The sequence below is a fragment of the Lactuca virosa genome, chromosome 8, assembly GCF_052849685.1.
Source record: "Lactuca virosa cultivar CGN04683 chromosome 8, Lactuca_virosa_CGN04683_v6, whole genome shotgun sequence".
Classification (NCBI taxonomy): Eukaryota; Viridiplantae; Streptophyta; class Magnoliopsida; order Asterales; family Asteraceae; genus Lactuca; species Lactuca virosa.
In genome coordinates this window covers 57215006-57241472 of record NC_136433.1, presented here as the reverse complement: position 1 = coordinate 57241472, position 26467 = coordinate 57215006, and the positions used below count along the sequence as shown (strand labels likewise).

The following is a 26467-nucleotide window of genomic DNA, read 5'->3' as shown; positions in this document are numbered from 1 at the left end:
TGTAAGTAGTATCTTAATCTACTATATATACGTACACATAGATTATATGGAGTTGAACATAGATTATATGGAGTTGAACAAGAGGTGATAAAAAAAAAAGTAATCGGTTTCTACTAATGCTTACCTAGATCCTTGTAGGATTGATGAAAATAATTTGACATCATGACTATAACTTTGGACTTTAGTGACTTTATTAGTTCTTAGGTATATTAGGTGGAATGTGTAGTTTTATTTGAAGTAAAGTGTTTGACAAAAGAAATATAAAGTCTTTTGGTTTGAAATTAATAAGATTTGGAATCCACTTCCGCCGCATTTCCATGTTAAAGTTTATTTTTCTATTTGATTCAAGTTTTTAAAATGAATTGGAATCCTAAATGATTTTGACTTTTCATTAAACTAGGGAAACGAAATTCCAAAAACAGGAGGAGGGAATTAAAATCCAATTCAATAAGGAATGTTGATGATTACCATATAACATTTTTTATTTTTATCGTTATATATCAAAACAATATTATGTACTAAAATTAACAGGTCCTTGTTTTCTCTACTTTCTCTGACGACCATGTCACCTGTTGACGTCATCCCAAGATTGTTCCGACGAAATCTTCAAATGTGAGACTCTCCCTCCCCTCCCCCCCCCCCCCCCCCTCCTCTCATTGTTGCCTTTGTTGTGTGTTCAATATTTAAAATGCTATTATCATACTTGTAAAACGGTTGTTTGTTGTGCTCTATTGTAAAACCTTTTCTTCATGTGTAAAACAATTATCGGACGTGTAAAATAGTTCTATGGAAATTAGATTTGTTGTGTTCTATTGAAAATCAAACTTTGGTATTCCTTTTTAATTTATGTTAAATTTAAACTACACTCAATTTTTAAATGACACCTTACGTATCACAATATCCACCATTTAATTATTTTTTACACTCTCAATTTGATATGAATTTGATTGTAGAAAAAACATCATAAATGGTCCCTGTGGTTTTTCAAAATCTGAAGTTTAGTCCCCGTAGTTTAAAAACGTCATAGATGGTCCCTACGCTTTCAAAACTTTTGATGTTTGGTCCTTTTTATTAACTCCGTTAGCTTTCTACCGTTAAACGAAGGGCATTTCCGTCATTTAACTATCCAATGACCTTTTATGAAGTTTTCTTTTATTTATTTATTTTCTTTAAATAAATTTAATAACCAAGGGTCTCTCTCTCTCTCTCTCTCTCTCTCTCTCTCTCTCTCTCTCTCTCTCTCTCTCTCTCTCTCTCCAACACGACCAAAAATAGCACCGCCCACCCCCATCATCTTCCTCCCCCACCCTTCATCAACAACTAAAACTCCAAACTCATACATACACTTGAAAAATTAAAAACGCATAACATGATGTTAATCCTTGTCTCAACATTAGAGGAACACCATAAAAATATGTTGAAAAGCTACTACAAAATCTTCAATGTTAAATATCCCCAATCTTCTTGAGTCTTGACAATTAAATGAAGTGATTTCTCCATATGGTTGATGTTTAAGAATTTCCATCCAGATCTGGGATCAATGACTTTCAGGTTCTTTCTTCTTTTTCCTAGCCCTCATGCTCGCTGCCTTCATCCTCAATGTTAAATATCCCCAATCTTCTTGAGTCTTGACAATTAAATGAAGTGATTTCTCCAGATGGTTGATGTTTAAGAATTTCCATCCAGATCTTGGATCAATGACTTTCAGGTTCTTTCTTCTTTTTCCTAGCCCTCATGCTCGCTGCCTTCATCTCCATAGCCAAATCCGACTGCCTTTCATCCTACTCCGATTACTTAAACCTAAAAGTAACAAAGTGGATTCAACCAAAGAGCTTGAAGAAGAATCAAAGTGTGGTTAACCCCAAATGACTTTTAGGTTCTTTCTTCTTTTTCTTCTTGTTCTTCCCACGTTTAACCCCAAATGAAAGATGATCATCGTCGCTATTTTTACCAAACTTCCCATCTTTCTTGAACCCATTTTTCTCGAAATTAAGATCAATGGTAATAAAATTAAAACCGGGCTTTGAGTTAACTCCTTTGTTAAACCCACCGTTGATCCCAAAATCACCGGTCTAGTTTTGATTAGTCGACCCGACTTTAAAGTCAAAGTTAAAACCATTAAAATCGGAGTTGGATGAACTGGAGTGGTTGGTGTTAATGGTGTCTGAGTTGGTGAAGTGACCGCCGACATGGATGTCGAAGTTTCGGCGTTCTTTTTCGGGGCGTTTGGAGGCGTATGAGGTGGCTCCAGATGGAGTCGTTAAGGGAGAGGCTGAAAAGATTGTTGCTTTGAACACGAAGTTGATCACTGTACTGCCAAAAAAGACGATTGATTGTTGTTTTCCATGGTTTAAGATAGCTGATTTCTTGATACCCAAGTGGGAAAGATGATGAATTCAACGAAAAGAAGTGAGATCTGGAGGAAAATGCGAAGTGGGTATTGGTTTATATGTATAATAGGGAAAAGGAAAGGGGACAAGTTTCCAGGAAATGAAGGTGATTACGTGTAGCTTTGTCAAAGGTGAAATAAATAAAAGAAAACTTCATAAAAGGTCCTTGGATAGTTAAATGACGGAAATATCCTTCGTTTAACGGTAGAAAGCTAACGGAGTTAATAAAAAGGACCAAACATCAAAAGTTTTGAAAGCGCAGGGACCATTTATGAGGTTTTTAAACCACGGGGACTAAACTTCAGATTTTGGGTAACCATAGGGACCATTTATGATGTTTTTTCTTGATTGTACATGAAAATGTTGAAAATGTACTGACTTAGTTTAAAAACACATAATCGTAGACAAAGGAAAGCTTCATTGATTTTGACATGGAAATGATATGATCATAAACAACATGATCCCTAATATTATTGATCCAAAACCTATTATAAATTAAAATCTATACAAAAATCAAACATGATCCTAGACGATATGATCCAAAATATTATAACATAAAACTTATTTAGATTTCACACTTTATTTTACAAAATTTCAAGATTTGGTTAAAAATGATATGATTCAAAACTATTTATAAATCAATTTTGTAAAAATTATAATTTGGTTAGAAATGCTGAAATGATATGATTCAGACTATTATGATCCAAAATAATATTATTCATAAAATAATAATTTAAAATGTTTAATATCCTTAATTTTTATGACCTAGATTGTTATAATTCAAATTAGATTGTTATCATTCAAATTGTCATGGGCCTTAATATATTATGATTAAAAAATTTCTTATGATTCAAAATTGCTATTAATCATTAATCTATTATGATTAAAAAAATTCTTATGATCCTTATGAATCGAATCCGTTTAAATTCAACAACAAAACAGGGACTAAAAGTTAAATGCAAGCAACTTTTTTTCTCACATAAATTACAAAATTCGAACATAACGGTGTACATACTTACATGATTTAAAAAAAAAAGTTAAGAATGACATTTTAAGAACTAATAATCATTTTAAGGTTAAAAGTTTCATATACTCAAAAGAACACCATATCGATAATTAAACATATAAATTCACAAAAGTTGTGGATATACATTTCAATTTCTATACAAATTCATGACATCAATCATTCAATTTTTTTACTCTTCTCTACAGACCATCGTTCGATTTGCATGTGAGGTGTTTGAGGAAATGCATCAAAGACTAAAAAGCGGTTCAACTTTTATTATCATCAGACCATTATGAATCAAAGATATCTAAAACTAACTTCTTTAGCATCTACAATACAACTTCAACTATGATCCTATACTCTTTTGTAGATCTTTCTTGTAACGCTCGAAAAATCGTTACCTCATTAGCAAGAAATCAAATTAAAAATGAAATGTCATTAGCAGTAAACAAATGAAAGGAAGTTATAGTACTCCTTGAGACGATTCTGTGGATATAAAGAACATAAAAACAGAGTGCATATGAGGAAGATATGACCATTTTAAAAGTAAGCTGCTATTTTAGATAATGACACATGGCATTCACCAAGACTTAATACTTGGTGCTTGGAATGACACGATGTGGCGTTGGGCAAATAGCCCTTTGAGTCTTCCATAAATGAAAGGAAGTTCTAGTACTCTTCGAGACCATTCCGTAGATATAACGAAGAGTAAATTACATGAATCGTCCCTCATGCAGGTGCCAAAATGCACGTTTAGTCCCTATTTTCAAAAATTAACTCAGACCGTCTCTCGTATTGTTAAAAGTTGCACGGTACATCCCTCGTTAGTTTAAATTTACACGTTTCATCCCTTTTGATACATAAAAAAGACTATAATGTCCTTTTTCTTTTCTTTTTCATTTATTTTGAACATTTTTAATTATTAAAATTATTTTAATTATTTGCTCTGATTATTTTTAATTACTAAAAATTATTTTAGTTATTTTTCTATTTTGTGGAATAAGAACTGACCACCACCACCACCGGTAATCTACGCCACCACCAGAAAATGGAGCACCACCACCACTTCTCACCGGAAAATGTAGCACCACCGCTACCCCTCACTTCACCCAACCCACTCCTTCGTTAATGTTAACATGTTTCACCAAAAATAACTACAAACCATCACCTCATTCACCAAACCAACAACATATACTCAACCCACCATCAAAACAAGCACATTTACTGTTAACACCACCACCATCCACCATCGGAAAACCCACCTGCAAAACAAGAATGAATAATTAGGGTAAATTAGGAAGTAAGAGTCAGGGAGATGGAAAATCTGATTTGATACAAAACTGATTGAAAGCAAATGATTTAGGGTTCTTAAATTGAAAGCAAACCTTATTCACTGAACCTGCAAATCTGATTCATTACAGAGGGGGATGGAAAAAGGGGGTTGTAAGTCTGCACTTCGTTCGATCGGTGAACCACCATTGCCAACTGTGAGCCGCCATCGTCACCGGTGCGCTGCCATCGTCGCATCATCTAGGGTTCACATCATTGTGTTATCGCAGAGGAGGACTATCAATGGAGACGATTTGGGTTCGATCTGACCTGCTTCTCCGATCTCAATGTCCCTCTTATCTGATCTTGCGTGATGGACTTGTACCTGGTTCGATGACCTGATTTCGATGTGGACAGAAGGAAAAAAGGGGAAATGGAAGAGGAAGGGTGGGTTGAGTTGTGGTGGGTAATGGTTTGATAGCATCGCAGGAGTGGCCGAAGAGACGAAGATGTCCTGAAGTCGTTGAAGCCGGCGATGATACTGGTGGAGGTGGAGATGACTGAAGAAGAAATGATGGAAGAGGACGGCGTGCTTAGGGTTTAAGGATCTTTATTTAATATCTTTGATAAAAGAAAATAAATAATTATTTTCATAATAAACAAATCAATAAATTATTAATAAATAAAAAATAAATCAAAAAAGAAATAATAAGGGTAAAATTGTCTTTTTATGTCTCGAGGGATGAAGCGTATATGTTTTAATGTAACGAGGGACGGTTCGAGTTAATTTTTGAAAATAGAAACTGGACGTGTATTTTGGCACCTGCACGAGGGACGACTCGTGTAATTTACTCTATAAAGAACATAAAAAACGGAGTTCGTATGAGAAAATTACGACATTTTTAAAAATATGTTGCTATTTCAGAGAATGGCATGTTGCATTCATCACGACTTGGTGCTTGGAATGCCATCACGTGGCATCGGCCAAATAGCCCTATAAATTTGAGTCTTCCATCATTCTCGCGTACATGTTTGGCAAGGGTGTTGGTCGATCGAGAAGTGATGTACGGGGTACGAGAGTACGTGTAACGAGGAATGTTAAGCACATAAGGCATACACATTCATTGCATTATTTATGTTGTTTTTCAATATTTTGACATAATCATAGAACGAGGGTCAAGACCCAAGTTAGACTGTCGGATTATAATAAAGTGCTATTACCGACCCAACAACATAATAAGATTATTAATCCGATCAGTAAAAACTAAAAAATATAAACCTCAGATTATGGGTTGAAGTGACGAGAGTTATTGAACTAACAGTTTAAAGAGTAAAGCCATTTAGTGATTATATGACGAGACTCGATGAGGCGGGTAACAAATGACTACCAGATTCGGTTAATAGTCAAACAAAGCAATATCGTATCAAGTTCGTACAAGTTCTAAGGAACTTGTTATATTATCTGAATAGGTTCGTGTAACATCCAATTTTTCAACCCAAAATTTTCATTTTTAACCTCATAATAAAACATGTTTCATAAAACCCATCACAAGAAAACCATAAGGTCAAAATACAAATCCATATAAAATTATCAGAGTATCCCAAAATACCCAGCAACAAAATCTCCAAGCGAATGTATATAATAAAGCCTTCACTTTCCCGCGTTTCTCAGAAGTACCTGAAACACATTTAATCAAAAACTGTAAGGACAAAGTTTAGCGACTTCCCCAAAAATATCACATATAGCACAACACATAAAACAACTATGAATATCAGCAACCCTGGAGACTACCCGAAGTTTTAGTGGGCAACAACACCCTTTGTAGGTTATCAGCAACCCTGGAGCCTACCCATAGTCTTAACACATATAAACAACACAAACACAGTAATAACACTTAGACCCAGTTGATCGTCAAATACATATACATCTATTCTACTATACAGGTAAGAATAAGTGAGGAGACTCACCTTACACTAATGACTGATAAAACTCACACCCGAATTGCTGGAACTAGATTCCGCATAATTACATACACCGATTAACCTTAATTAATAATTAGGATATTTCTCTCACATACTATTAGGCCCAAGACAATCCATTTTATACTTAGAGTAAAAGACCATTTTACCCCTCATAAAACCCTCACCATCCACTTCATACTCAAATGGTCAAATTCCATAAAAGTCAACAAAAGTCAACCTTGGTCAATACGCTCGGCATACTCAACTCTACGCTGGGTGTAGAGCGCAACACCAGAAAAGGGCTCGCATCTCGCTGGGCTGGGGGTAGCCAAGCATATGCTTAGTGTACGTAAGCTGTTCTCAAGATCTCCATGCAAAAAGTCTTAATCCTTAAGACATCCATTCCAATCACAGATCTGGCCCCTAAAAAACGTCTTAATCCATAAGGTCTCTGACTTTAAGCCTTTGCATGGCTACAAGGAGCTAAAATCCAAAACCCATAACTTTTACTTCATAAACCCCCCCCCCCCCCCCAACAACTCTTGCATGGAAGAAAGGAAATGGCTAAGCTATCATTTTTATGACTCAAGACATCTTAGAATGTCTGAAATGATGACTTAACATATTTGGACTACTCCATACTCACAAAGATCCATGCAAGCTTTAGGACAAAAAGGACCAAAATGCAAGACTAAACAAGATCTATTTAAACAAGCTCCAAGATTTGAACTGTATACCTTGAAAATGTGCACAAGAGGATGAAGTTTATGGATCTACAAACCAGAGTGCACCACCACCTCTTGAATGATCTTCTTCCTAGCACCAAACACTCAAGATTCACTTTCTAAGCTTCAAATCTCTCATACACAAGCTAGGGTTTCGTTTTAGGGTTTAGACGGAGTGGAGGCTGGATGAGGGAATGTCCAAAGGATGGAAAAGGTGATTAAATAGGGGTCACATCGTAGAATTTAGGGTTTGGAAGCAACATGAGTACGCTCGGCGTATGCCTATGTATGCCCAGCGTACTCACATTTTGAACTGTCCCAAAATTTGGTTGACTTACGCCCTGTGTACCCCTTGTACACCCAGCGTAAGGAACTGATCTGAAAACTTAAGAATAGAGAACTCCATCTGCCCTTCCAAGAAGTTGAAAACAAAGTACATGTAAAATTAGTTGTGTATCTTGACTTGGTTTATCTTACAGGTTCTTTTTTTTTAATTTTATTTAACTATTGAGTGCTTTCTATTTCCTTAGTTTGATTATACTTCTAATTATACTTCATCTATTCAGGAATAATTAAGTCAAAGATGCTTCCATGGATCCAATCAAAGAGGCTTTACCAATTTATGTCAATATCAAGGTTTTATATGATGTGTTATTTTATAATTATTCCATGCCTTCAGTTGATTGGTGTTGAATCTTTACTAATTTTACATTTTATAACAGGACATTCAAGTTTGGATTCTTATGTTGCTTGTTGGTTTGGACTGAATTGATCAAAATCGATTCAGACTCTCAATAACTTCAAAAGAGCATTTAGTGATACTTTCAAGTGGTGGACAAGGGTTTGCAGTGGCTGGCTCATAACTGCACTACAAAGTTCTGCACACTATTGGATGAACAATGTGAAGGTATAAATCCAATTTTACCTTATTGCCCATTTGTATTCATTTATGTTCTCATTGACAATGTAAGACACAACTGAGTGATGCTAAACATCTGTATATTTTGTTGTGATTTCTTAATTCTTTTTAGCTATGGTGGAGATACTGAATCTTGTTTTACTCCAAGTGTACTGAGAAATAGCAGATTACTTTAAGTTCTTAATCCAGGTATGATCTATTAAACATCTTTATACCTTGTTGTGTGTTATTAATTCTTTTTGTATGTATTATTTTTATTTATTCTCTAGGCGTTTTACTTTCAAAAATCTTCCAGTTGTATCAACATACTTCTCTTTAAAATGTCAACCTAATAGAAGCATTGCACTTTATTATTAAGACATCTTACATTAAAAAAGCATTACATTTTATTCTTATCAAGGCATTTTACTTTAAAAATCTACCAAGTATAGCATTGTAGTTTTCTTTGAAAAAGCAATCCAAATAAAGCATTGTGGCGTGACCATGGAGACGGACGGAGACACTGCATTTGATTGGTTCCCTCATATTTCTCTCTTTATCTCTTTCTTCTTTTTGAACTTTCACTACCTAATCATCGGTGCATAGCATTTCTATAACTTGGTGGGTTGGTTGTGGAATAGTAAAATATCCACGTGGCATCACCTTTATTCACAAACCACGCATGGTAGACCTGACAATTCGTGTATTCGTGTCAGGAAAACGTGTCAGCCACGAATTTGACACGATATGTGTAACACCGTGAATTTTTCATATAAAATTTTCATTTGGAATTACAAAATCCTCATAACACGTTTCACAGAATCTCATTTATTTAATTCACAAATCACATCACTATAATTGTTTGATTAAAATCCAGGATCCTCAAATTATAACTCTTTCACTGATGTATACAATCAAGCCGGTACATTCCCGTGATCCTGAGGAAAACCTGAAACACATAACACATAACACGGTAAGCACGAAGCTTAGTGAGTCCCCCAAAATACCACACACATCTCATTAGCCACTCGAGGCTAACTCGAAATGACCCTCCAGTCAATGTGTTCCAGTGGAGACCCTCCGGTCCCACAACTCGGGTGGACCCTCCGGTCCTAACTCAGCAAAGCATACTCACAATCATAGCATAATCACAAAGCATGATGTATAATAAATAGCACATAACTCAACGTAAGCATATATAACAACATTTACACTAAATAACATAACAGCATAAGTCACAAAGACAGTATGTACAATAATCATTATCACAGAATAACAATGATCAGGTTCTGAAGTTATGCAAAATAGTTATTAGACTTATCCAAGTGGGAGACTGTTGGATTAGTGTCTAAGTCCATAACTATTTTGGTATGTACTTGACCCGATTATGAGCATGGTCCTTTTGGGTTGCCTTCACCATAGCAATATGTAGGATGAATTAAGGAGAGAAAGGTTTAATTATGATTTATTAATATATTATAAGACTAATATATTAAAGGAGAAATCATAATGTTTAATTAATATTAGTCAAGAATTAATTAAGAATTAATTTTGTGACTAAAAGAGATTAATTAAATTAAGGAGACTGATATTGTAATTATAAGATAGTTACAAAGTTGGGCTTAGGATCCATTAGATGGCAATGGACGAATTCTATATGGAGGACCATAAAGAAATCGTCCAAGGGCCTTCTGGAATGGCCCATTGGACTGCTTAGGGCTTAAGCAGTCAGATTAGGGTTTCCTAGTTGCAAACCCTAATAGCCTACATGTATATATAGGACCCCTATGCCCCAAAAACGTGGCTAAGAGTCCCTCTAGGGTTTCCAGCCGTTTTTGGTGCCTCCTCTCTCCTCCCTCTTCATCCAAGTTGCTTAGTGGTGTTTGTGACTCCATTAGAGGTGCAACACTTGAGGCACTAAGCTTTCTGAAGTCAATCAAAGCAAGGATTGATTGTTATTGCTATATATAATAATCAAAGGTAATTACTAAACCCTTATTTCAGTTCTTATTTGATAGATCTAGGGTTTGTAAGTCTTGGATTCATTGCATGTACAATAGAGAAACCTAGATCCAAACATTAGGGTTTGTATGAGCACATAGGATTGTTCTTATGCATAAAATCTATCATAATAAACTATCCCCCGTATTTATTTATTTATTGCTTTTAGATTGTGGATTGTGTGTAACTCAATAGGCCTATGTATTTATTAGGAGCGTAACTAATTTGTTGTTTTAGTGGGCATATCTTTAAAACATATATTTTTTTTAACGACAAATCTAATCTACTACTTAATTCCACCTATGTTCATGACGGGACTTAAACTTTCAATCTCAAGGAGGAAAGGCAACACCTGATACCGTTGGGTTAGAAACCCTTTGGTCTTCACACATACATCGTATAAAAAGATTTAAAACCATGCAATAAGTGTTCGGCATACAAGCGCGGAGCTTATTAAGGGCCACCCCCCCCCCCCCCTTTTTTTCTTTTTGCTTAGAAGTAGTAGTAGCCCACTAATTTTTATGAATATTAGACCCAACCCTCCCCCCCCCCCCCCACACACACACACACACACAAAAATATTAATTGCTCTTTTCTAAAGTTGCTTTAAATAAAGGACCAAAACACACATGAGTGCTGACTTATTTGTCTTCTTGGTTATATGATATAGTTGCATTAGTTTGAAGATTCACTTAATAATGCAAAGAAGAAAAACAAGTTAAGCTGTAACGGATTCAACTGATTCAACTGATGCCGTACACTTTCTTATTCACTTTACAAAGCGCATTCGGTTTACAAAACGCAGATAATTAAACTTTTTGGTTTCAAGCAACCAAATCTCCTACATTTAGGATTAGACATTTAGTGTATATGACCAATCCTGGAACACAGATGATCTACACACATAAAGAAGTAATGTTTAAGAAGGCTAGATACCAATGAGCGCCTTTGAATCCACTCAGAAAGTTTCAGATACACTATTGTGGAAATGGAATGTCAGAAAGATCCTCTCTATAAGGAGCATTTGTCAACTCTGGTCTTCTATCAGCATCATTTCCACTTTCCATGCTATCTTGAGCAATAGGGTCACCTTTTGATGGCTCAATATATGTAACCACAACATCCTTACGCAACATAAGGTAGATCACTGAGAGAACATAAGCAGCCATGACCGGAAAAACTAATATTGCAATAAACACATTAGCCACTTTTGGCCAAGTGCTATGGATTAGCCAATCGACAAATGCAGTGCTCAAGTAGTAGATGTTGATGCCAATTATTCCAAGTCCTAGTGCCCATGAGAAGAGAATGATCTGTAGAAGAAAAATAATCATATTATAAATGAATTTCAGGTATACTTGATTTACGAAATTGAAACTCACAAATATTGAGTTCTTGTGAGGTCCCATTTTGGTACTTGAGCTACTGAACTTGAGTAGTGGAATGAGTGCAAATGGAAGTTCAAATGACAGTGTCATCTGCAAAAGATCCATACTTACATTAAAGTCCAGTTTCAATGAATCATGAATATGCTTACCTATAGAATGAAACTTTAAAGATGGAGTCACATACAGATGCTATTATAATTAGTCTTCCTTCTCCAGAAGGCCCCCCAATTATTTACACTATTAGACTCGGTGTTATGGCGATGCACCTAGTTACCAAGTTCCTGAGCCATTTCCTCATTTTTAAGTCCAAGAAACCCTAAAATAACAAATAGTACATGCTTAGTGTTAACCTTGATTATTAACAGCAGAAAGTTATAATAGGCAAACCCAATAAAGACCTCTTTTAACCTACCGACATAATGAATTGTCCAGCATAAGTGCCTGTGATTGTTGAACTCTGACCAGAAGCTAGCAGTGCAATTGCATAAAGAGTAGAGCCGGACTTTCCCAAAACATTCTGTGTAGTAAAAACCGGGGTTAATTATGAGAAGTTTTGTGAATGTTGTTGGTATAGAAGTTATAAATTTGACATCTTATAAGCTCATACTTTTAGAAGAAATGAAGCTGAGTTAAGGTTGAGATCGTTGCAACGATCCATTTCTTCACTTGGTAGGTTTTTTTCTGAGCAAACAGTGCCAGAAACAGCGATCATTGAGACGTTGATCAAGAATGCTACAAAGAGCGCAATGCCACTCTCTATCAAGAAGTATCTGCATGCATCCTGTAATTCAAAACATCATCATGAATAAGAACTCGAGTTGGTATCTTTCGAGTAAGAACAAGAGCCGAATGGAGAAACAAGTTATGCCTATTAAAAAAAGTGAACTTAATGTTAATAAACCAAAGTAGATTTAGGGAATATAAATATATGAGAAATAGGTTTTTATTTTTTATTTTTTGGGAGTGGGATCTTACGGCATGACAAGGGCACCAAGTAGAGCAATGGCATCACCAGTGGCGCCTTGACCACTAAGTTTAGGAATGAACATTCCCTATAGCAAATCACCAGCTGGTGGCTTCACATAGCTCATTTCTCCAAAGAAACAACCAGCCATCAGAAAAACTAGAATAGCTATCAATATTTCAAGCTTCCTCACCTATGGATATATGAAACCAACATTCCATGTGTTTTCATATTAGGAAACACCAACTATGAAAACATCAAAAGAAAACGAATCATGATTGAAGTTCTTACACCATATTTTTGGAGGCCAAGAAGGAGGAGGGTGCTGAGACCAGTGAGAGAACTCCAACCCAAACTGGAATCTTGAATAAGATATTCAGTGCAAAAGCTGTTCCGATCACTGCAAACATCAAAAGAAAATGAATCAAAATATTATTAAAAAAAAGTTAAATCGTATGTTCACATCAGTTTCATGGATATGCATGATTAAAATTAGTACCTTCGGGAATATCTGCTGCAATGACTGCAACCTCGGCTAGCAGCCATAGGCAATACTTGACAAAGATAGGGTATTCAGCCTTACACAACTCTGATAAATGTTTCCCTGAATAACAGAATAACTAAAGTTTAGATATTTATAATTATTTCTGGATATATATATAAATTCATAGGTCTAGTTCAGTGAATGTCTTACCAGTGCTTACACCAAGATTGGCAGCCAGAGATTGAATAACAAGTGCAAAGATTAGCCCGATCAAAATCACCCAAAGTAGCTGAAAATAATGGTGATTTTTTTGAACTACAACTATGGTGTTTCATGGAGAAAACGTTTACCTCGTATCTATGGTTGGCTCCTGCCTGTAAATCGGTTTCCACTGCATAAAAAACATTGATAAGTTTACAATGATTAAGATATATAAGTTACAATGAGAATATGAGATATTGAGAAATCAGAACTTACTGTTGCCAGGATCGAGATAAGCCAATGACACTAGGAAACCAGGTCCAACAAAGGAGAGAAAACTTTTCCATCCAGGTTTCTGCATATTATACGGTTATCAAATTAATCAAACTGTTATTAAACAAATAGAAACTTCAAACATATGGTTAGATATCAATCTTGAAATTAACGTTTGTGAGGGTGGAAAGAGAGAGAGAGAGAGAGAGAGAGAGAGAGAGAGAGAGAGAGAGAGAGATCACCTGATCATGGTCGATATCTTTATGATCATCAAAGTCTTTGGAGTTGAGAACAGAAAGATCAACAGCTGAAACACGATTGCTCCCTCCTGTAACTCGTGGTTCATGCTGCAGACTTGCCATCTCTGTCTCTGTCTTTGTCTCTGTGGGAATGGAGAATCTATATATGTGAAGAATCTCAGTATGAACAGATTTGTTGGTAAAGGATTGGATTGAGTATGCTACTTATACTAGAGTTCTGCACATCACTCATGGCTACTAGAGTTCTAGTTCAAAATGTTGCTTTCAGATTTTGAGCATGTCCATGCCGTTTGCATTACAAAATGATGCATGGCTGCTGGAGTTCAAATTCTAAAGGTTGCTTTCAGTTTGTGGGCATGTCCATGCCGTTTGAATTATAAAAGGATTCTGAGCTTCTCCCTAACCCCCTTCTACCATGAGACTGAGACACCTCTTCAGCTCTTGTATTTTTGCGCCTCTACCTTTTGTCCTTTATCTACGTCTTTATCCACTCTATCACCATCATCATAAAGGTACCCACATCGCTCCATCTCTCTCGCTCTCAACCCCTAATCCCCACTGGAAGGAAAATTTGTGTCATCTCTTATCTCTATCACCGCCTGCTGCTCTGTGCTTCGTGTCTCTGAGGCTCAGGAGGGAAGAGGCGACAGAGCCTATGCTCCTTCATGTAGATTTTCTCGATATGTACTTCAAACTAATCATTCTCAATATTTTTATTTACCTATAACAAAATTGACACTTCACGAATTTACCAGAAAGTTGAAGACAGTATTTGCAGACAGAGAACTCGAAAAGGCAATGGCCCCACCATGCATAGAGCTCGCAAAGCTTTTCTCAGTAGCTGTAGATTTTCCAAAAACCCGTGTCCCCGCAGAAATCCCTGCAAATCTTCGTGTCAAAGAGTACCCTGATTTCATGGAAAAATCCAACAAAACAACGTACGAATCATATAACGTGATTGGGAAACTCTTTCGTGAGGTCAAAGACATCGCCCCACAAAACAGCCAGGTCAACCCGTTCACGCGTGACGTGGCGAGACAAACGTACGATGTTGACTTGGAAGTCAGCGGGTTTGAGTACTATGTTGATGAAGCTTTTGATTTTAAAACTGAGTATGATTACAAATTGGGTAATTTGATGGATTATTATGGGATTAAAACCGAGGCTGAATTGTTGAGTGGGAGTATTATGAAAATGTCGAGGTCCTTTGATGGGAGGAATGGTTTGGCTGTGAAGTCTTTGAGAAAGGAAGCGAGGAATTGGTTTTGGAAGGGTAGAGGCAATGTGGATGTTGGAGATGATGATGTGTATGCGAAAGCATCTGCATGGTATCATGTGACATATCATCCGGATTATTGGGGTAAATATAATGAGGATATGAAAACACGTGATCATTTTTTGAGTTTTCCTTGGTGTGTGCATGATAAGCTTATTGAGATTAAGAGAAGCAAGGGGAGGGTTAGAAGAAATGTTGATACTGATTGGCTTCAACAGCAGTTTAGCACTGCTTTAAATCTGATATGATTGAAGTTGTGTGAAGTCACTATAGTTGTCTTTGTTGTTTCTTGTTGGATTTAGTTTGAGTTGATGTAAATATTGTGGTTTTTGATTATTGTGTTTCTTGTAGGGTTTGATGTAAATATTATCAATGTTGATATATTTTTGAGATATGTAAGTAGTATCTTAATCTACTATATATACGTACACATAGATTATATGGAGTTGAACATAGATTATATGGAGTTGAACAAGAGGTGATAAAAAAAAAGTAATCGGTTTCTACTAATGCTTACCTAGATCCTTGTAGGATTGATGAAAATAATTTGACATCATGACTATAACTTTGGACTTTAGTGACTTTATTAGTTCTTAGGTATATTAGGTGGAATGTGTAGTTTTATTTGAAGTAAAGTGTTTGACAAAAGAAATATAAAGTCTTTTGGTTTGAAATTAATAAGATTTGGAATCCACTTCCGCCGCATTTCCATGTTAAAGTTTATTTTTCTATTTGATTCAAGTTTTTAAAATGAATTGGAATCCTAAATGATTTTGACTTTTCATTAAACTAGGGAAACGAAATTCCAAAAACAGGAGGAGGGAATTAAAATCCAATTCAATAAGGAATGTTGATGATTACCATATAACATTTTTTATTTTTATCGTTATATATCAAAACAATATTATGTACTAAAATTAACAGGTCCTTGTTTTCTCTACTTTCTCTGACGACCATGTCACCTGTTGACGTCATCCCAAGATTGTTCCGACGAAATCTTCAAATGTGAGACTCTCCCTCCCCTCCCCCCCCCCCCCTCCTCTCATTGTTGCCTTTGTTGTGTGTTCAATATTTAAAATGCTATTATCATACTTGTAAAACGGTTGTTTGTTGTGCTCTATTGTAAAACCTTTTCTTCATGTGTAAAACAATTATCGGACGTGTAAAATAGTTCTATGGAAATTAGATTTGTTGTGTTCTATTGAAAATCAAACTTTGGTATTCTTTTTTAATTTATGTTAAATTTAAACTACACTCAATTTTTAAATGACACCTTAAGTATCACAATATCCACCATTTAATTATTTTTTACACTCTCAATTTGATATGAATTTGATTGTAGAAAAAACATCATAAATGGTCCCTGTGGTTTTTCAAAATCTGAAGTTTAGTCCCCGTAGTTTAAAAACGTCATAGATGGTCCCTGCGCTTTCAAAACTTTTGATGTTTGGTCCTTTTTATTAACTCCATTAGCTTTCTACCGTTAAACGAAGGGCATTTCCGTCATTTAACTATCCAATGACCTTTTATGAAGTTTTCTTTTATTTATTTATTTTCTTTAAATAAATTTAATAACCAAGGGTCTCTCTCTCTCTCTCTCTCTCTCTCTCTCTCTCTCTCTCTCTCTCTCTCTCTCTCTCTCTCCAACACGACCAAAAATAGCACCGCCCACCCCCATCATCTTCCTCCCCCACCCTTCATCAACAACTAAAACTCCAAACTCATACATACACTTGAAAAATTAAAAACGCATAACATGATGTTAATCCTTGTCTCAACATTAGAGGAACACCATAAAAATATGTTGAAAAGCTACTACAAAATCTTCAATGTTCAATATCCCCAATCTTCTTGAGTCTTGACAATTAAATGAAGTGATTTCTCCATATGGTTGATGTTTAAGAATTTCCATCCAGATCTTGGATCAATGACTTTCAGGTTCTTTCTTCTTTTTCCTAGCCCTCATGCTCGCTGCCTTCATCCTCAATGTTAAATATCCCCAATCTTCTTGAGTCTTGACAATTAAATGAAGTGATTTCTCCAGATGGTTGATGTTTAAGAATTTCCATCCAGATCTTGGATCAATGACTTTCAGGTTCTTTCTTCTTTTTCCTAGCCCTCATGCTCGCTGCCTTCATCTCCATAGCCAAATCCGACTGCCTTTCATCCTACTCCGATTACTTAAACCTAAAAGTAACAAAGTGGATTCAACCAAAGAGCTTGAAGAAGAATCAAAGTGTGGTTAACCCCAAATGACTTTTAGGTTCTTTCTTCTTTTTCTTCTTGTTCTTCCCACGTTTAACCCCAAATGAAAGATGATCATCGTCGCTATTTTTACCAAACTTCCCATCTTTCTTGAACCCATTTTTCTCGAAATTAAGATCAATGGTAATAAAATTAAAACCGGGCTTTGAGTTAACTCCTTTGTTAAACCCACCGTTGATCCCAAAATCACCGGTCTAGTTTTGATTAGTCGACCCGACTTTAAAGTCAAAGTTAAAACCATTAAAATCGGAGTTGGATGAACTGGAGTGGTTGGTGTTAATGGTGTTTGAGTTGGTGAAGTGACCGCCGACATGGATGTCGAAGTTTCGACGTTCTTTTTCGGGGCGTTTGGAGGCGTATGAGGTGGCTCCAGATGGAGTCGTTAAGGGAGAGGCTGAAAAGATTGTTGCTTTGAACACGAAGTTGATCACTGTACTGCCAAAAAAGACGATTGATTGTTGTTTTCCATGGTTTAAGATAGCTGATTTCTTGATACCCAAGTGGGAAAGATGATGAATTCAACGAAAAGAAGTGAGATCTGGAGGAAAATGCGAAGTGGGTATTGGTTTATATGTATAATAGGGAAAAGGAAAGGGGACAAGTTTCCAGGAAATGAAGGTGATTACGTGTAGCTTTGTCAAAGGTGAAATAAATAAAAGAAAACTTCATAAAAGGTCCTTGGATAGTTAAATGACGGAAATATCCTTCGTTTAACGGTAGAAAGCTAACGGAGTTAATAAAAAGGACCAAACATCAAAAGTTTTGAAAGCGCAGGGACCATTTATGAGGTTTTTAAACCACGGGGACTAAACTTCAGATTTTGGGTAACCATAGGGACCATTTATGATGTTTTTTCTTGATTGTACATGAAAATGTTGAAAATGTACTGACTTAGTTTAAAAACACATAATCGTAGACAAAGGAAAGCTTCATTGATTTTGACATGGAAATGATATGATCATAAACAACATGATCCATAATATTATTGATCCAAAACCTATTATAAATTAAAATCTATACAAAAATCAAACATGATCCTAGACGATATGATCCAAAATATTATAATATAAAACTTATTTAGATTTCACACTTTATTTTACAAAATTTCAAGATTTGGTTAAAAATGATATGATTCAAAACTATTTATAAATCAATTTTGTAAAAATTATAATTTAGTTAGAAATGCTGAAATGATATGATTCAGACTATTATGATCCAAAATAATATTATTCATAAAATAATAATTTAAAATGTTTAATATCCTTAATTTTTATGACTTAGATTGTTATAATTCAAATTAGATTGTTATCATTCAAATTGTCATGGGCCTTAATATATTATGATTAAAAAATTTCTTATGATTCAAAATTGCTATTAATCATTAATCTATTATGATTAAAAAAATTCTTATGATCCTTATGAATCGAATCCGTTTAAATTCAACAACAAAATAGGGACTAAAAGTTAAATGCAAGCAACTTTTTTTCTCACATAAATTACAAAATTCGAACATAACGGTGTACATACTTACATGATTTAAAAAAAAAAGTTAAGAATGACATTTTAAGAACTAATAATCATTTTAAGGTTAAAAGTTTCATATACTCAAAAGAACACCATATCGATAATTAAACATATAAATTCACAAAAGTTGTGGATATACATTTCAATTTCTATACAAATTCATGACATCAATCATTCAATTTTTTTACTCTTCTCTACAGACCATCGTTCGATTTGCATGTGAGGTGTTTGAGGAAATGCATCAAAGACTAAAAAGCGGTTCAACTTTTATTATCATCAGACCATTATGAATCAAAGATATCTAAAACTAACTTCTTTAGCATCTACAATACAACTTCAACTATGATCCTATACTCTTTTGTAGATCTTTCTTGTAACGCTCGAAAAATCGTTACCTCATTAGCAAGAAATCAAATTAAAAATGAAATGTCATTAGCAGTAAACAAATGAAAGGAAGTTATAGTACTCCTTGAGACGATTCCGTGGATATAAAGAACATAAAAACAGAGTGCATATGAGGAAGATATGACCATTTTAAAAGTAAGCTGCTATTTTAGATAATGACACATGGCATTCACCAAGACTTAATACTTGGTGCTTGGAATGACACGATGTGGCGTTGGGCAAATAGCCCTTTGAGTCTTCCATAAATGAAAGGAAGTTCTAGTACTCTTCGAGACCATTCCGTAGATATAACGAAGAGTAAATTACACGAATCGTCCCTCATGCAGGTGCCAAAATGCACGTTTAGTCCCTATTTTCAAAAATTAACTCGGACCGTCTCTCGTATTGTTAAAAGTTGCACGGTACATCCCTCGTTAGTTTAAATTTACACGTTTCATCCCTTTTGATACATAAAAAAGACTATAATGTCCTTTTTCTTTTCTTTTTCATTTATTTTGAACATTTTTAATTATTAAAATTATTTTAATTATTTGCTCTGATTATTTTTAATTACTAAAAATTATTTTAGTTATTTTTCTATTTTGTGGAATAAGAACTAACCACCACCACCACCGGTAATCTACGCCACCACCAGAAAATGGAGCACCACCACCACTTCTCACCGGAAAATGTAGCACCACCGCTACCCCTCACTTCACCCAACCCACTCCTTCGTTAATGTTAACATGTTTCACCAAAAATAACTACAAACCATCACCTCATTCACCAAACCAACAACATATACTCAACCCACCATCAAAACAAGCACATTTACTGTTAACACCACCACCATCCACCATCGGAAAACCCACCTGCAAAACAAGAATGAATAATTAGGGTAAATTAGGAAGTAAGAGTCAGGGAGATGGAAAATCTGATTTGATACAAAACTGATTGAAAGCAAATGATTTAGGGATCTTAAATTGAAAGCAAACCTTATTCACTGAACCTGCAAATCTGATTCATTACAGAGGGGGATGGAAAAAGGGGGTTGTAAGTCTGCACTTCGTTCGATCGGTGAACCACCATTGCCAACTGTGAGCCGCCATCGTCACCGGTGCGCTGCCATCGTCGCATCATCTAGGGTTCACATCATTGTGTTATCGCAGAGGAGGACTATCAATGGAGACGATTTGGGTTCGATCCGACCTGCTTCTCCGATCTCAATGTCCCTCTTATCTGATCTTGCGTGATGGACTTGTACCTGGTTCGATGACCTGATTTCGGTGTGGACAGAAGGAAAAAAGGGGAAATGGAAGAGGAAGGGTGGGTTGAGTTGTGGTGGGTAATGGTTTGATAGCATCGCAGGAGTGGCCGAAGAGACGAAGATGTCCTGAAGTCGTTGAAGTCGGCGATGATACTGGTGGAGGTGGAGATGACAGAAGAAGAAATGGTGGAAGAGGACGGCGTGCTTAGGGTTTAAGGATCTTTATTTAATATCTTTGATAAAAGAAAATAAATAATTATTTTCATAATAAACAAATCAATAAATTATTAATAAATAAAAAATAAATCAAAAAAGAAATAATAAGGGTAAAATTGTCTTTTTATGTCTCGAGGGATGAAGCGTATATGTTTTAATGTAACGAGGGACGGTTCGAGTTAATTTTTGAAAATAGGGACTGGACATGTATTTTGGCACCTGCACGAGGGACGACTCGTGTAATTTACTCTATAAAGAACATAAAAAACGGAGTTCGTATGAGAAAATTACGACCTTTTTAAAAATATGTTGCTATTTCAGAGAATGGCATGTTGCATTCATCACGACTTGGTGCTTGGAATGCCATCACGTGGCATCGGCCAAATAGCCCTATAAATTTGAGTCTTCCATCATTCTCGCGTACATGTTTGGCAAGGGTGTTGGTCGATCGAGAAGTGATGTACGGGGTACGAGAGTACGTGTAACGAGGAATGTTAAGCACATAAGGCATACACATTCATTGCATTATTTATGTTGTTTTTCAATATTTTGACATAATCATAGAACGAGGGTCAAGACCCAAGTTAGACTGTCGGATTATAATAAAGTGCTATTACCGACCCAACAACATAATTAGATTATTAATCCGATCAGTAAAAACTAAAAAATATAAACCTCAGATTATGGGTTGAAGTGACGAGAGTTATTGAACTAACAGTTTAAAGAGTAAAGCCATTTAGTTATTATATGACGAGACTCGATGAGGCGGGTAACAAATGACTACCAGATTCGGTTAATAGTCAAACAAAGCAATATCGTATCAAGTTCGTACAAGTTCTAAGGAACTTGTTATATTATCTGAATAGGTTCGTGTAACATCCAATTTTTCAACCCAAAATTTTCATTTTTAACCTCATAATAAAACATGTTTCATAAAACCCATCACAAGAAAACCATAAGGTCAAAATACAAATCCATATAAAATTATCAGAGTATCCCAAAATACCCAGCAACAAAATCTCCAAGCGAATGTATATAATAAAGCCTTCACTTTCCCGCGTTTCTCAGAAGTACCTGAAACACATTTAATCAAAAACTGTAAGGACAAAGTTTAGCGACTTCCCCAAAAATATCACATATAGCACAACACATAAAACAACTATGAATATCAGCAACCCTGGAGACTACCCGAAGTTTTAGTGGGCAACAACACCCTTTGTAGGTTATCAGCAACCCTGGAGCCTACCCATAGTCTTAACACATATAAACAACACAAACACAGTAATAACACTTAGACCCAGTTGATCGTCAAATACATATACATCTATTCTACTATACAGGTAAGAATAAGTGAGGAGACTCACCTTACACTAATGACTGATAAAACTCACACCCGAATTGCTGGAACTAGATTCCGCATAATTACATACACCGATTAACCTTAATTAATAATTAGGATATTTCTCTCACATACTATTAGGCCCAAGACAATCCATTTTATACTTAGAGTAAAAGACCATTTTACCCCTCATAAAACCCTCACCATCCACTTCATACTCAAATGGTCAAATTCCATAAAAGTCAACAAAAGTCAACCTTGGTCAATACGCTCGGCATACTCAACTCTACGCTGGGTGTAGAGCGCAACACCAGAAAAGGGCTCGCATCTCGCTGGGCTGGGGGTAGCCAAGCATATGCTTAGTGTACGTAAGCTGTTATCAAGATCTCCATGCAAAAAGTCTTAATCCTTAAGACATCCATTCCAATCACAGATCTGGCCCCTAAAAAACGTCTTAATCCATAAGGTCTCTGACTTTAAGCCTTTGCATGGCTACAAGGAGCTAAAATCCAAAACCCATAACTTTTACTTCATAAACCCCCCCCCCCAACAACTCTTGCATGGAAGAAAGGAAATGGCTAAGCTATCATTTTTATGACTCAAGACATCTTAGAATGTCTGAAATGATGACTTAACATATTTGGACTACTCCATACTCACAAAGATCCATGCAAGCTTTAGGACAAAAAGGACCAAAATGCAAGACTAAACAAGATCTATTTAAACAAGCTCCAAGATTTGAACTATATACCTTGAAAATGTGCACAAGAGGATGAAGTTTATGGATCTACAAACCAGAGTGCACCACCACCTCTTGAATGATCTTCTTCCTAGCACCAAACACTCAAGATTCACTTTCTAAGCTTCAAATCTCTCATACACAAGCTAGGGTTTCGTTTTAGGGTTTAGACGGAATGGAGGCTGGATGAGGGAATGTCCAAAGGATGGAAAAGGTGATTAAATAGGGGTCACATCGTAGAATTTAGGGTTTGGAAGCAACATGAGTACGCTCGGCGTATGCCTATGTATGCCCAGCGTACTCACATTTTGAACTGTCCCAAAATTTGGTTGACTTACGCCCTGTGTACCCCTTGTACACCCAGCGTAAGGAACTGATCTGAAAACTTAAGAATAGAGAACTCCATCTGCCCTTCCAAGAAGTTGAAAACAAAGTACATGTAAAATTAGTTGTGTATCTTGACTTGGTTTATCTTACAGGTTCTTTTTTTTTAATTTTATTTAACTATTGAGTGCTTTCTATTTCCTTAGTTTGATTATACTTCTAATTATACTTCATCTATTCAGGAATAATTAAGTCAAAGATGCTTCCATGGATCCAATCAAAGAGGCTTTACCAATTTATGTCAATATCAAGGTTTTATATGATGTGTTATTTTATAATTATTCCATGCCTTCAGTTGATTGGTGTTGAATCTTTACTAATTTTACATTTTATAACAGGACATTCAAGTTTGGATTCTTATGTTGCTTGTTGGTTTGGACTGAATTGATCAAAATCGATTCAGACTCTCAATAACTTCAAAAGAGCATTTAGTGATACTTTCAAGTGGTGGACAAGGGTTTGCAGTGGCTGGCTCATAACTGCACTGCAAAGTTCAGTACACTATTGGATGAACAATGTGAAGGTATAAATCCAATTTTACCTTATTGCCCATTTGTATTCATTTATGTTCTCATTGACAATGTAAGACACAACTGAGTGATGCTAAACATCTGTATATTTTGTTGTGATTTCTTAATTCTTTTTAGCTATGGTGGAGATATTGAATCTTGTTTTACTCCAAGTGTACTGAGAAATAGCAGATTACTTTAAGTTCTTAATCCAGGTATGATCTATTAAACATCTTTATACCTTGTTGTGTGTTATTAATTCTTTTTGTATGTATTATTTTTATTTATTCTCTAGGCGTTTTACTTTCAAAAATCTTCCAGTTGTATCAACATACTTCTCTTTAAAATGTCAACCTAATAGAAGCATTGCACTTTATTATTAAGACATCTTACATTAAAAAAGCATTACATTTTATTCTTATCAAGGCATTTTACTTTAAAAATCTACCAAGTATAGCATTGTAGTTTTCTTTGAAAAAGCAATCCAAATAAAGCATTGTGGCGTGACCATGGAGACGGACGGAGACACTGCATTTGATTGGTTCCCTCATATTTCTCTCTTTATCTCTTTCTTCTTTTTGAACTTTCACTACCTAATCATCGGTGCATAGCATTTCTATAACTTGGTGGGTTGGTTGTGGAATAGTAAAATATCCACGTGGCATCACCTTTATTCACAAACCACGCATGGTAGACCTGACAATTCGTGTATTCGTGTCAGGAAAACGTGTCAGCCACGAATTTGACACGATATGTGTAACACCGTGAATTTTTCATATAAAATTTTCATTTGGAATTACAAAATCCTCATAACACGTTTCACAGAATCTCATTTATTTAATTCACAAATCACATCACTATAATTGTTTGATTAAAATCCAGGATCCTCAAATTATAACTCTTTCACTGATGTATACAATCAAGCCGGTACATTCCCGTGATCCTGAGGAAAACCTGAAACACATAACACATAACACGGTAAGCACGAAGCTTAGTGAGTCCCCCAAAATACCACACACATCTCATTAGCCACTCGAGGCTAACTCGAAATGACCCTCCAGTCAATGTGTTCCAGTGGAGACCCTCCGGTCCCACAACTCGGGTGGACCCTCCGGTCCTAACTCAGCAAAGCATAATCACAATCATAGCATAATCACAAAGCATGATATATAATAAATAGCACATAACTCAACGTAAGCACATATAACAACATTTACACTAAATAACATAACAGCATAAGTCACAAAGACAGTATGTACAATAATCATTATCACAGAATAACAATGATCAGGTTCTGAAGTTATGCAAAATAGTTATTAGACTTATCCAAGTGGGAGACTGTTGGATTAGTGTTTAAGTCCATAACTATTTTGGTATGTACTTGACCCGATTATGAGCATGGTCCTTTTGGGTTGCCTTCACCATAGCAATATGTAGGATGAATTAACGAGAGAAAGGTTTAATTATGATTTATTAATATATTATAAGACTAATATATTAAAGGAGAAATCATAATGTTTAATTAATATTAGTCAAGAATTAATTAAGAATTAATTTTGTGACTAAAAGAGATTAATTAAATTAAGGAGACTGATATTGTAATTATAAGATAGTTACAAAGTTGGGCTTAGGATCCATTGGATGGCAATGGACGAATTCTATATGGAGGACCATAAAGAAATCGTCCAAGGGCCTTCTGGAATGGTCCATTGGACTGCTTAGGGCTTAAGCAGTCAGATTAGGGTTTCCTAGTTGCAAACCCTAATAGCCTACATGTATATATAGGACCCCTATGCCCCAAAAACGTGGCTAAGAGTCCCTCTAGGGTTTCCAGCCGTTTTTGGTGCCTCCTCTCTCCTCCCTCTTCATCCAAGTTGCTTAGTGGTGTTTGTGACTCCATTAGAGGTGCAACACTTGAGGCACTAAGCTTTCTGAAGTCAATCAAAGCAAGGATTGATTGTTATTGCTATATATAATAATCAAAGGTAATTACTAAACCCTTATTTCAGTTCTTATTTGATAGATCTAGGGTTTGTAAGTCTTGGATTCATTGCATGTACAATAGAGAAACCTAGATCCAAACATTAGGGTTTGTATGAGCACATAGGATTGTTCTTATGCATAAAATCTATCATAATAAACTATCCCCCGTATTTATTTATTTATTGCTTTTAGATTGTGGATTGTGTGTAACTCAATAGGCCTATGTATTTATTAAGAGCGTAACTAATTTGTTGTTTTAGTGGGCATATCTTTAAAACATACATTTTTTTTAACGACAAATCTAATCTACTACTTAATTCCACCTATGTTCATGACGGGACTTAAACTTTCAATCTCAAGGAGGAAAGGCAACACCTGATACCGTTGGGTTAGAAACCCTTTGGTCTTCACACATACATCGTATAAAAAGATTTAAAACCATGCAATAAGTGTTCGGCATACAAGCGCGGAGCTTATTAAGGGCCAGCCCCCCCCCCCCCCCTTTTTTTTTGCTTAGAAGTAGTAGTAGCCCACTAATTTTTATGAATATTAGACCCAACCCTCCCCCCCCCCCCCCACACGCACACACACACACAAAAATATTAATTGCTCTTTTCTAAAGTTGCTTTAAATAAAGGACCAAAACACACATGAGTGCTGACTTATTTGTCTTGTTGGTTATATGATATAGTTGCATTAGTTTGAAGATTCACTTAATAATGCAAAGAAGAAAAACAAGTTAAGCTGTAACGGATTCAAC

The 26467-nt window shown here is 35.7% G+C and overlaps 2 pseudogenes; one reads left to right on the top strand and one right to left on the bottom strand.

Annotated features, from left to right (window-relative positions):
• Positions 1-10990: 10990 nt before the first annotated feature.
• LOC145132763 (metal transporter Nramp7.2-like) lies at positions 10991-13983 on the bottom strand (annotated as a pseudogene).
• Positions 13984-14250: 267 nt separating this feature from the next.
• On the top strand, positions 14251-15491 carry LOC145133548 (putative RNA-dependent RNA polymerase 1 pseudogene; annotated as a pseudogene).
• Positions 15492-26467: the final 10976 nt, after the last annotated feature.